At 39.1% G+C, this 12,590-nt stretch overlaps 1 long non-coding RNA gene across 8 annotated transcripts in view; it reads left to right on the top strand.

Annotated features, from left to right (window-relative positions):
• The window catches only part of LOC116069219, an 80,987-nt gene that overhangs the window by 42,913 nt on the left and 25,484 nt on the right, over window positions 1–12,590 (top strand). The window lies entirely within an intron of this gene.

Genomic DNA, 12,590 nt, shown 5'->3' with positions numbered 1-12,590 from the left:
AGCAATAAGGACACCAACTCACCCATAAAACTTTCAACCCCAAATTTGTCCTGTTTAAAAGAATTGCACAGACAAAGATGGAGTAGAGACTTGGGGAATGGCCAACTAATAACCAGCTCAACTTGGCATCTCATGGGCAAGCACCAATTCCTGACACTATTAGTGATACTGTTAGACTTGCAGACAAGAGCCTAGCACAATGGTCCTCTGATAGACTCTATCCAGCAGCTCACTGAAACAGATGAAGGGACCCACAGCCAAACATTGGACAGAGATTAGGGAAGAATTTGGGGGAAGGATTCAAGGCCCTGAATGAGATAGGAACTCCACAGGGAGACTACCAGAGTTAATGTGGACCCCTGAGAGCTCTCAGAGACTGAGCCACCAACCAAAGAGCATAAATGGGCTGGACCAAGGACCCTAGCATATATGCAGCAAATGTGCAGCAGAGTCTCCATGTGCCCCTTACCCCAACAACTGGAGCAGAGGTTCTCCCTAAAGCTGTATCTTGAATATGGAATCTGATCCTCAACAGTGCTGCTTTGTCTGGCCTCTATGGTATAAGATGGGTCTCACTCTGCAGAGACTTGATGAGCCATGGTTAGGGGATACTGAGGTGGGGAGCTCCCAGAGAAGAAGGAGAGAGAGAATAGGAGAGGGACACTGTGAGGGGGATCTGGGAGGGGCAGTGATTGGGATGTGAAAAATTAATTAATTAATTAAAAAAGGAATATATAGATACCCCTAATCTGTTACAAGAGAACAAGAAAACAGACAACCCAACTGAAAATAGAGTATTCGGTGACTGCTAGTGTTGATCACAAGATTGATCACATGAAAATCAAACATCTTCATATATTAGGGATATGAAAATTGAAGCCAAAAAGTAAAACATAGCACAAGCATGTTTAGAATTAAAAACTGTCAATGATTTCAAACTTTGGGAAGCATGTGAAAGAATCACTTCACAGACTAGAACTTGCACATTGCTCATAGTGAGATAGATATGATACCACATTGGTTCATTTTCATTATTCCTGAAAATGTTTAAAAGATATCTATGCTCTGACACAGTGACCTTTTGAGATATAACTCAAATGAAGGAGAGGCATGTGTCCAAGAGGCAGGTATTCCAGAGACCCGCCCAATATAGGCAGTATTACAAAAGAAAATAATTTTTTGAATGTTTATACAATGAATAAATTTATTCATCATTTGAGAGGTAATTACTATTAGTATGCACAGAAATCTAATATCAGTGAAAGAAGACAGATATTAATGGATGCACACTTTACTACCACCATTATGAGAAACTGAAGAACAGCCAAAATTAACTAGTAAGGGGAGGATGGAAGGAGCAGGGGTAACAGTATCTGTTACTTATTTCACCACCAGTGGGGATGTAAGGCCAAGAACCTGACTTAGAGCATTTTTTTGTGTTGTGCACAATGTCAGAGCCAGAGTCCTAACAGTGTGAGCGAATGAAGAGTAAGGAATGGGTGTTCACGGCATTCTGGCCTCCATGATAATCAGCTAACCTATGGTAGAATGAGAATCAGAAGGGAGCCTCTGGCAATAGAAATATGACTGTTTCTTCTAATATATGGCTATATGTGTATGTAAAATCACCAACGCTCATGAAGGCACAGTGGATCCCAACACCAGAAAGGCTGAGGCAAAACAATACCCATGAGTTCAAGGCCAGGTGGGATGACTGAGTAAAACACCCACCTCAGAAGAACAAGACTAGAAAATTTGACCGTGTGTTTGTTTTTATTGTAAACCATTTATAATTCAGTACTCTGACACTGTGGACAACATCTGTGGCACAGAGCAAAGCCAGGGCCACTAAGTGTTCTCATTGTGACAGTCCTGCTTCCCAGCATCCAGCTTGACAAATGACCCAGCACAAAGGAATGTGAAGCAATGGCATACTTTATTTTACTCAAAGAAAAATATTTATTATCATTATCAAATGAAATATCATTTACTTGAGCCAGAGCTGGGCAAAAATAGCTCATGTCAGTTTCCATGGGTTTCAGCTGGGGAGCCTCAAATATGGGCACATGATTCCTTCTAAGTCACAGGGGCATCTGACAGAGGATGATGGTGCTGCGCAGGACAGTGCTTACATATGATCATTTGAGCCTGGCCCTTCTTAGGACACAATGCCTGCATTTCTAGAGTAACTATGAAAGATGAAAGCAGGCAGAAACTGTGTCATCTTTTCTAACCCACCAAGGAGTCACACTTCTTTGTCTCCTTTAGTCCGTGGCAGTTTCTTGGCATATTTGCTTGTCTTTTATCACCTAGGTATGTTGTTTATTTTTAAAACAAAGCTGTATTGAGATACCACAAATATGTCCCCTTAAATTTATGATAAGGTCTTGTTAATGTGTTCAAACTATTGGGCAATGTTTTCACAATCCATTTAAAGACATTTTGTCCAAAGAAACTAAAACTCTAAATCCTTTGCATACACTACTCATTTTCTTCCCGGAAATCTCCCAGTCTTCAAGTGTTGGTCATTTCCTTTTCCTTTCTGGGGTCTCATGGCTGTTCTATAAAAGTATATAATGTGTTGTCTGTAGGTATATGTGTGTGAAGTTGACTTACTTTTTCGTAGTTTATCCAAATTATAACATATAGTGATATTTCATCTTTTTATAATGTCAAATACAATATTCTTGCATTGTATTATGGTTTGTCTAAGTGTCTCCTGTAGGCTCATGTGTTAAAGGCTTGGCCCCCCAGATGGAAGTTCTACTGGGGTGTTGTTGTGGAACTTTTAGGAAGGATGCTACCTGGTTGAAGTGACTGAGTCACTTTAAAGAGTATACCTGTTCCCCAATCCATTCCCCTCTCTTATTACATTTATCTTTAGCTGAGCTAATCTGCCCCCGTAATATGTTCTGGATCATATTCTCTGACCTGACAATCAGTTACATAGCTATGATGCCAGCTCACCAAGGCCTAAAACCCTGAGCCAAGATAAATTCTTCCTCAAGTTGTTTCCCTTCACCATTTATCACAGAGATGAGAATTCTAATGAAGTCATCAGAACTGTGGACTACATTTTATCTATCACTCACCAGTCAATGGACATCTGGATAAATTCAACATTTAATCAGTATCAATAATGTCATTATAACTATTTGTGTTGACATTTTAAAGTGGAAATATGTTTTTATTCATATACCGTATCAGTAACCTTTGTTTCTACAAAAAAATACTATGCCCATGGTAACTAATAGAAGGAAGAATTTATTTGAGACTGTAGTTCCAGAAAGATTCCACAATGGCAGGAAAGACACAGCAGCAGGCAGCCTGAATGGGACATGCATGCATGCACACATATGCAAGCACAGAGAGAGAGGGAGGGAGAGAGAGAGAGAGAGAGAGAGAGAGAGAGAGAGAGAGAGAGAGAGAGAGAGAGAGAGAGAGAGAGAGAGGAGAGAGAGAGAGAGAGAGAGAGAGAGAAAGGCAGACACAGAAACAGAGACAGAAAGACAGAGAGACAGAGAGACAGAGAGACAGAGAGAGGAGAGGGGAAGAGGAGAGGGAGAAGGGGAGAGAGATAATGTAGGAAATGGGACAAGGCTATAAACTCTTGAAGCCTGCCCTCAGTGATGTATTTCTCCTTGCAAGGCACCACCTCATAAAGGTTCCATAACCTCCCCCAGACAGCACCATCAACTATGGCCTGATCATTCAAATACCTGAACCTATGGGGAGAATTTATCATTCACACTAGCACATGTATCTTAGAGTGGGATATGCATGCATATGTCATGTATGTATGGACACCAGAGGTCTGCACACCAGAGGTCTGCTATCACTCTCCATCTTACCTTTGGAGAAAGTATCCCTCACTGAACCAGAGGACATTGACTCACTTGGGCTGGCCAATGAGCTCTGGGGATATTCCTGACTCTGTGTCCTCACCCAAATATTAGGTGAATGCTAGGGTGCTAATTCCCGTTCTCATGCTTCTGTGGCAAGCGTTTTACCCACCAGGCCATGTTGCCAGACCTAGCGACCATTTCTTGCTTCCTCTATCTTGGACAGTTATCACTTTCTTCTTGCATTTTAGTATAAACAGTTGGGATTAAGATAACACTATCCTTTAACATTCTGCCTGGAAATCTCCTGAGTTCCACCATCCAGTTTATTAGGTAAATTTCCTGTGTCAATGTAGATGGCAGATGGCAATTCTATTGAATTTCCTGTAGCTTTACTTCAATATCCGCTTTCACTACCCTCTCCCAATCATTTCTGTCATTACTTAGAGCCTTCTCCAGGGCCATGAAGCCTCAGCTTATGGATTTTTGATGTTCACCCATTTGTTGTCTATCCTGATCCCATGTAAGGGACTTTGTCCACTACCATGAAAGGTACTTTCACCCATGTAGATTTTTAAAATAAAAACTTTCCATGTTAGATACACAAATTCCTTCTGGTTACTCTGGCTACCAAGCCACATCCCTTAGTGGTATCTGCTAATTACACAAGATTTAGCAGGGACAATTCATCTTCACATCATAGGAGCCAGGTGCTCTGAGAGAGCTTGAGTCACTGGGGTCTCATTCCCTCATGTGTTTGGGCTGATATTTACTATCAGGTGAAGGCTTCATGGGCTTTTCAACCAGAACACACTCTGGCACCTTTCCACATGGCCTAGTCATTTCACAATGTGGTAATGAGGCCCCAAGGACAAGAGCATTAGAAAAGAAGTAGACTTGCGAAGATTATGTGGACTGTTCTAGAATATCTTCAGAGGTCAGCAGTATTAGCCCTACTACATTTTTTGTTTGTTTGTTTGATGTGGTCACAAGCCTGCACACTGAAGGAGAAAGGTATTTTTTTTTGACTTCCTGATAGAGGCTGACAGTCTCTGGAGGACCATAGTGCATGGATATGTTACTTTATATGTTCTTTATAACTTGCCACAGAAATCTGGAATCTTTCCTTGTAGAAATGATGTACTGATAGTATCTTTCAAAAATAGAGCATTGGTCTTGATAAGCAACATAAATGTATATTAATTATAAATATTTCACATAATATATAAACCATATTCTGACATATATGCCATATTTCAATGTTTCAGTTAGGTCAGGCTATAATCTTCTCTCCTGGATTGTAAAGATTTTTACAAGATTTGTGTCTCATCTCTGCTTCTACATTCTTTCTGTGGACCTCCTTTAAAGAATCAAGAAAGTGGACAGAGACAAATCTGTGAGGCTGTCAGAGATACTTGGCATGTTAAATGAGAATGCTCAATTTTATTCAATTTTTTTTACCACAGAAATGGGCCGTTTAACACCTGTTTTTGCTTGCAAAGGTGGTTGTCTTAGGCAGACCTTTTGTTGCTGTGATAAAATACATGATAGAAACAAGTTACAAGGAAGAAGTATTAATTTTAAGCTCACAGTTTCAAGAGTGTCAGTTTACTTGAGTAGACTATTTTGGTGACAAAATCAGGTAGTAGAGCAGGCACTTCATTCAACTTAGAGCAAAAAGGAAGAAGACAGTGACAGAGATGGGTCCAGGGCAAGATATATTTCAAGTGATGATTTTCTGCTTTCTAAGTCTGGCTTCCTAAAGGTTCAGCTACCACCTGCAAAATTCCATCAAGTAGAGACCAGATATTCAACATATGAGGCTGTTGGGCATATTTTATATTTAAACCATAACAGCTTTAAAATTACCCATGGCTCTATGGGCAATGATCAGAAGCTTCCTGCTTTACTCAACTTTGATTAGTCTATACTATATACTATCAGGAGCAGGAACTGCATTCCATTTTCTCAACCAAGTCACAGTAGGAAGGAAATCAGCACACAGTCACTAGCTGGAATTAATAAAGGTGGAAGTAACATCAGAGAAAGTGAACATGGAACTAACATCAGAAAAAGTAAAGTCTCATTTTGACTCGTAGTTTCAGAATATTATGACACCATTGTGGGCAAGGCACAGGGGTGAGAGAGTGTGGCAGAGGCTGTTCACATCATGGTACACCAGGAAGAAGATAGCAAGACAGGAAGTGAGTTATGATAACATACTTCCAAGAATCTACATGAGAGAGTTACTTCTAATCCTCATGTCCTATAGGTCTCCCCACTGTCTCCCCAAATAGTACCACCTGCTGGGGAATAACCAATCAGAATATGGTTAGCCTATGACATTTCAGTTTCAGGTCATGTAAATGTGTAGAGTAGGACATCGAGATGGAGGTAAGAGAAGAGTGTTTCTATTTGCAACTCCATGACTAACTAAGATATTTGTAGCTGTCAAATTAAGACACTGGTTTCATGCTCTCTGAGCCATTCCCCAGCTCTAGTGTTCCCTCAAGGCTGCCCCCACAATGATGGTTACATACTTTACCAAGATACTATTTAAGGTTCTGAACAGCCTCTAGCCTTAAAAATTGTGATGGAACCACTAGAAATAGATATTGCATACTAGCAGAACACTATTTTGACTAATAAGGATCAGTGCCCACATGAACAAAATCATCTGAAGGTAATTCACAGACACAGCTCAATAGAAGAGGCTCCATTAATACCACTGAATTCCTGATAGACCACTTGATAAAGAAGTTGGTGACCTGAAACATTCTGTGGTCTTCTACATGCCTGTTCTGGAGTTATAGAAATGTTCTGGAGATACAGCACATTTGAGACAAGGCTCTGGATGTCCCTCTCATTGGGGTTTCTGTATTCTCTTAGTAAGCTTTCAATCTTTACTGAATAGACCTTGTAAAATTATAGTGCATTTGTTGGTCAGTTCTGTTTCCATACTCTAAGTTTTTTTTCCTGGGTGGCTTTTTACCTGGGACCATCATCCATCACACATCAATGTGGTGGATTCTATCCATCTACCTGTCTTTATCTATCTATCTATCTATCTATCTATCTATCTATCTATCTATCTATATATCTATCTATATATCTGATTGTCTTTCTCATAGTGTGTCCTCAAGTTCTCAAAACATAGAATTAATAGAGGTTGATGTGTGCCCTGTGAATAAATAAGTACATTTTTATGAGGAGAACTACCTCAAGACACTGGCCTACATGATTATTGAGGCTGAGAAGCCCCATCTTCAACTTAGAAGCCTGAAAGCCTGTGGCATAGCCTGAAGGTCTGAGAGCCAAGTGGCTCATAACATGTGTCTGGAGAATGAGGAATACTGAGGGCAGAAGAAGTTGTCATAGTGCATGTAGTCAGGCAGGTGTTGACCCATCCTTCCTCTGCATTTTTGTTTCATTTGGGCCTCAGTGAATGGATGAGGCTCACACTGGGAAGGGCTGTGTGCTTTAGCTATTTGACCAGTTCCAACATGGATGCCTCCAGGACATACCTAGACAAAGGCCAGTTGGGTTGATTCATAGATTCAACCATTAGGCTTTTAAGATGCTAATTTTACACTTTAAATGAAATCTTACATATAAAATTTCCTTTGAATAGAATTTCCTTTGAAAATAAGTTACTGGACAGCACTTATGGGCCCTGTTATTGCTTAGTTGCAGTGCTTCTCTGAGAACTCCTGGGGTCAGATGAGCTCTGGGTGCTTTACAGGTACAGATCAGGTAGAGATTGTGACTTTCAGAACAGTGTGAGCACTTAGAGATGAATGATTTGAAGCTGGTACCACATGGGAAGCTGCAGAAGAGGGACAGCCTGCAGAGCTGGCCCTTTCAGAAGAAATAATGAGCTACACAGCTGTCATTCTGCAGATTTTAACTTTTTTTTTCTTTTTGGAAAATGTTAGTTCACCACCACTACTGGAAAATTCTTACCACTTAACCTGTCTGCTGTAAATTAAGCTGCCATCGAATTCAGAGATGCTGCCGATGCTAGAGTCAAGAGAGTATTAAAAAGGATGAGCTTCCTTGGCTCCTAATTAGATTTCATAGTGGGAGCAGAGCTTCTAATCCAGTACCAGAGATGTTCGTTGTGCTTTCAATTGTCCTTCATTTGAAGAGTTGGCTACCCACTCTGGAGCTACTGGGCCTTTGTCCATGACTGGTTTTGAATCCTCCCCACTTTGCCTTTGGCAGTCTACTAGGAGAAAGTGGAGGTGGTAGTTCAGTTGGTTTGGATTTGGGGAGCTTGGAAAGTCACCTCTGAACACTGGGTGCAGAAACAGCCCAAGTATCACACCTAGGGATTCAGGTCAGGGAGCACACAGTGAGTGCTTGCAGAATAGCCTGCATTTGCAGAACTACCCCAGGGCATTATTTTCTCGATTGGTAACTACTTCACTTGTGACAAATTTACACTTACATCAGTGTCTGATCATGAATAAATAAACTTTTGAGCATTGGTGAAACTTCCTTAGTTGAATGGGCCTTTAAGTAGGAACTCCTCAAATACTCATTTAGTGAGGGAATATCCTGAAAAGTGATTAAGGCTGCTGTCTTACATTCTTAAGCTTCCTACTGCAATATCCAAGAACAGACAAAAAACAAGCAAACAAAAAAACAAAACAAAACCAGAGCATTAGAAACTAATGAAACAATTCAATGATGCCATATCAACTAGAGTCAGCTTCTTAGAATCCAAATCCATGTGATGCTAGAGGCTGAATGAGATTGGTCTACAGTCAGGTAAGAAGTCTGTCCTATACCTGAATGACTTAATGACCCTTCTTGTCAGCTTCCAAAGTCTTTGCCTCTTCCCTTTGGTCCATCATTTTATTTGTAGAACTATTTATATAGAATCTCTACCTGCTAGTAACAGAATGGCTCTGGATAACAGAGGACTTCATGAGTTGTGGCAGCAGAAATATATTTTTACATATGTAAGGATTTTAAAAATACTCCAGCCATGTCTCCTTCAGAAAAAAATTTATCCTGTGAGTTGATTCTGTTGACAAATACAGGAATCAAGTGTGAGAACTGAAGAAAGGAATAAGAGGGAAAAGGCTATCAACCAGAGACATTAGTTCATGTGATCAGAACTATAGTGGAATGTTAAATTGATTACTGTAAAAAAAAAATATAAGTACTAAAGTTAAAACAATCTTGAAAGTGATATATAAGAAAATGATATTTTATATTATAATGATTATGTAATGATAAGCTGAGGGAAGGAAGACCTTACTTAATCCGTATGACTCATACTACCATGTAATCCTCATTGCATATCAATATGACTTAGGTCCTATAAAACTTAGAATGATGACCACAACAGTTACTTTTGACAATTTATAAATACAAAATAGACACATTTTAAACAATTTAACTAGTGAAAATTAGCAGACTTTATAAACCAGACTTTAATCTGTAAAATTAATCACTTTTAGTTAATCACCATGAAATTAATATATTTTCTCAAGTGTCCATGCAGCATTCATAAGAGCTGACCATACGACATTTTTAAAATATTCAATAATTTCCAAAGACCATTATATAATGTTCTCATAACATTTATCTTTTCTTGACAACCTGTCACCAATTTATGGAAATAAAACCTACCCGCTGATGTCTTGTAAAATTCTGCTGGTTGATATTAATTCATCTCTACATCCACCTACACCAACATCATGGTTTGAGAGGCTTTGGGAATAGACTCAGTATTGCTAAAAGGAAACAACAGAATAATCACCTTCCACTTAAGATTTAGGAAGGTAGAAAAGGCATGGGTCTCAAACTCATAACAAATGGGTAGGTAATCTACAAAAACTATTACTTTCTTGAAATCATCAGAGAGTGATATCAAACATCAGCCAGCTTGTCTGACATCTAAGGAAGAACAAACATAGATCTAACTCTGGTAAAGCTTGGCATGAGTTCAGCTGAAATAAATAGCCAGATCTGTTTCAAGATTCTTCTTTCCAATGGGAAATAAAGGTCAAGTCATAGGGGAATGGTTGGTAAATGTGCTGGATCAAGAAGATGAAAGCAAAAAAGTCCCTGGTAGATGGAGTAAGGATAAAAGATACCATAGTAGTGACCACCAAGTACCCTACTCCCATAGAGGAAGAGAAGGACCATGAAGAATATCTCCCTTAAAGCCAGGGACACTAGGCATTTCTAGAATTGAAGTAAAACCAAATTATTAATTTTTTAAAACTTTATTTATTTATTTATTTACTTACTTGTGTATCTGTTATGAGTGTACTCACATAAACACACATGTGCCAAAGTATGCACACGGAGGTTAGAGAACAACTTACTGGAATTAACCAGATTTGTCTCTTTCCTTCTACCATATGGGATCAAGCTCAGATTGCTGGACTTATTGGGAAGTACTTTATCTGCTGAGCCATTCTTCCACCCTACCACTTCCATGTACAGTTTACTACATGAAGGGATATCACTTTGGAGAGAGAGCTTCTCTATGGTAGTGTCATAGAGAAGTCTAATACTCAAACTGATAATTACCAATGGAAATTCCATCTTCACGCCAAGTTAGGGCCATGATAAATGGAAGTAAAGCAAGTGATTCAATGAAGGAGGCCTCTAAGGTTAAACCAGACCTTGCCCAGTTCAATGCCTAGCCAAGACATTCAGCTTTCAACAGCAAACACTTGGTAGATGCAGTAGGTCTACTTTTAGATGTAGATACTGTTTTTCTCAAGGTTAAGTATTCTTCCTAAAATGTCTGGCCTTTAACCTGCATTTACAGTGCAAAGAAACATGCTTTCAGGAGGCTCAGCACTCATCAGAATCGTACCTAGAGACAAGACCCATATGGGAGAATTGGGAGAAGGAAAAGGAGAAGGAGAAAGAGAGCTAATAGAGGAAGAAAAGATGAGAAAGGTGAAGGAAGAAACATGGAAGAAGAGGGGAAGAGAAGAGATATACAACAGAGGTGTAGACACAGACACAGAGGAGAGAAGGAAGAGAGAAGGGAGAGAGAAGAAGAAAATAGAAGAGAGATAGAAAAAAGAGATAGTAGAAATTAAAAAGCTACAGAATGGTATCATATGAGCTAATCATGCACTTAAGCTCAGAAATAGAAAGTAAAATGAATAAAATATAATATAATAATGGAGAACCTTTTAAATGACATTGATTAAACAAAAGATACAGTGAAAAGTAAACAAACAAAATCCCTGAGATGCTTTGTGATCAACTTACTGAAAATCAGAGAAAATACTTATGGTAGCCAGAGAAAAAGACAGATAACAGATAGATCAAGGAAGTGCCCAGACAGATTTAAATTTTTTTAAAAAAAATTAAAAGAAAAAAGAAATCACACATCTTGTAACATCTATGAATGCTGAAAACCAAACTTTTAAAAAGAAATTAAAGAGGACTTTGTGCAAGGTAGAAATATCTTAGAGAGTGAAATAAAAGTAAGTTTTCTGAGAAAACAAAAACTGAAAAAACAAATTACCAGTGGCAACATACAATGGGATATATTAAATGAATTTCCTCAGGCAGAAGAAATGCCAGACAGGAAAGTAAATCTATACAAAGAAATGAAGAATGATGGGAATTATGAAAGTGACAAATTAGACACTCAAAGATGTGAAATTTATTATGTGTAAATCACACCTCAATTTTTTTTCAAAAACATTGCTGCTTATGGTTAGTGATTTTAACTTTGGTTACTGGGAATAACAGTAACAATTACACGTTTCTCCAAAAAGTGTTGAGGTCTGGACATCCAGTGTGCTAGAATGTGACTGACCTTGATGATAGCTTGCTTTAAAGCACTTTAAATTATCATTATTATTTATTATTATAAACATTTTTATTTATTTTTATTAGTATGAGATGAGAAGGAGAACATGTTTGTTGTGATATGTGGCCAAAGGGAGAGGAGAACTTGCTGAATCCTCTCCTCCTTCTGTCACAAGTTTCAAGAGACAAAACAAACTTTTATCAACAGGCTTGCACAACAAGAGCTTTTACTTGTTGAACCATTTCTCAGACCCAGAGGTGACATCTTTTAAAGGTTAAATAAGCTCATGGGAGACTGTTAAATTGTTCTTTTTATTCTTTATTATTAGATATTTTCTATATTTACATGTAAATTTCTCCATTCCGAGCTTCCCCTCCAAAAAACAAACAAAAACAACAAAAACAAACCCCTGTTGCCTCCCCCCTTCCCATGCCTTCCACCCCAACCTCTCCCACTTATTGGTCCTGGCATTCCCCTACACTGGGACACAGAACTTTCACAGGGCCGAGCTCCTCTCCTCCTATTGATGATTAAATTGTAATCCTCTACTATACACATACTGCCAGAACAATCAGACCCCTCAATGTGCGGTCCTTGGTTGGTGGTTGAGACCCTGGGAGCTCTGAGGGTACTAGTTAGTTCATTATTGTTGTTCATCCTAAGGTGCTGCAAACCCCTCAGCTCCATTGGTCCTTTCTCTAACTCCTTCACTGGGGACGAGGTACTCAGTTCAATGGATGGCTGTGAGCCTCTACATCTGTATTATTTAGGTACTGTCAGACCCTCTCAGGAGATAGCTATATTTATGCTGGCTTGCCCTTTCTTCGGTCTCTGCTCCATAGTTAATCTCTGCAACTCCTTCCGTGGGCATTTGGTTCGCCCTTTTAAGAAGGAATGCACTGTCCACCTTTTGGTCTTCCTTCTTCTTGAGTTCCTTGTGGTTTGTG

This window comes from Mastomys coucha, unplaced genomic scaffold (assembly GCF_008632895.1).
Source record: "Mastomys coucha isolate ucsf_1 unplaced genomic scaffold, UCSF_Mcou_1 pScaffold1, whole genome shotgun sequence".
In the NCBI taxonomy this organism is placed as follows: domain Eukaryota; kingdom Metazoa; phylum Chordata; class Mammalia; order Rodentia; family Muridae; genus Mastomys; species Mastomys coucha.
This window is presented reverse-complemented; position numbering and strand designations above follow the sequence as displayed.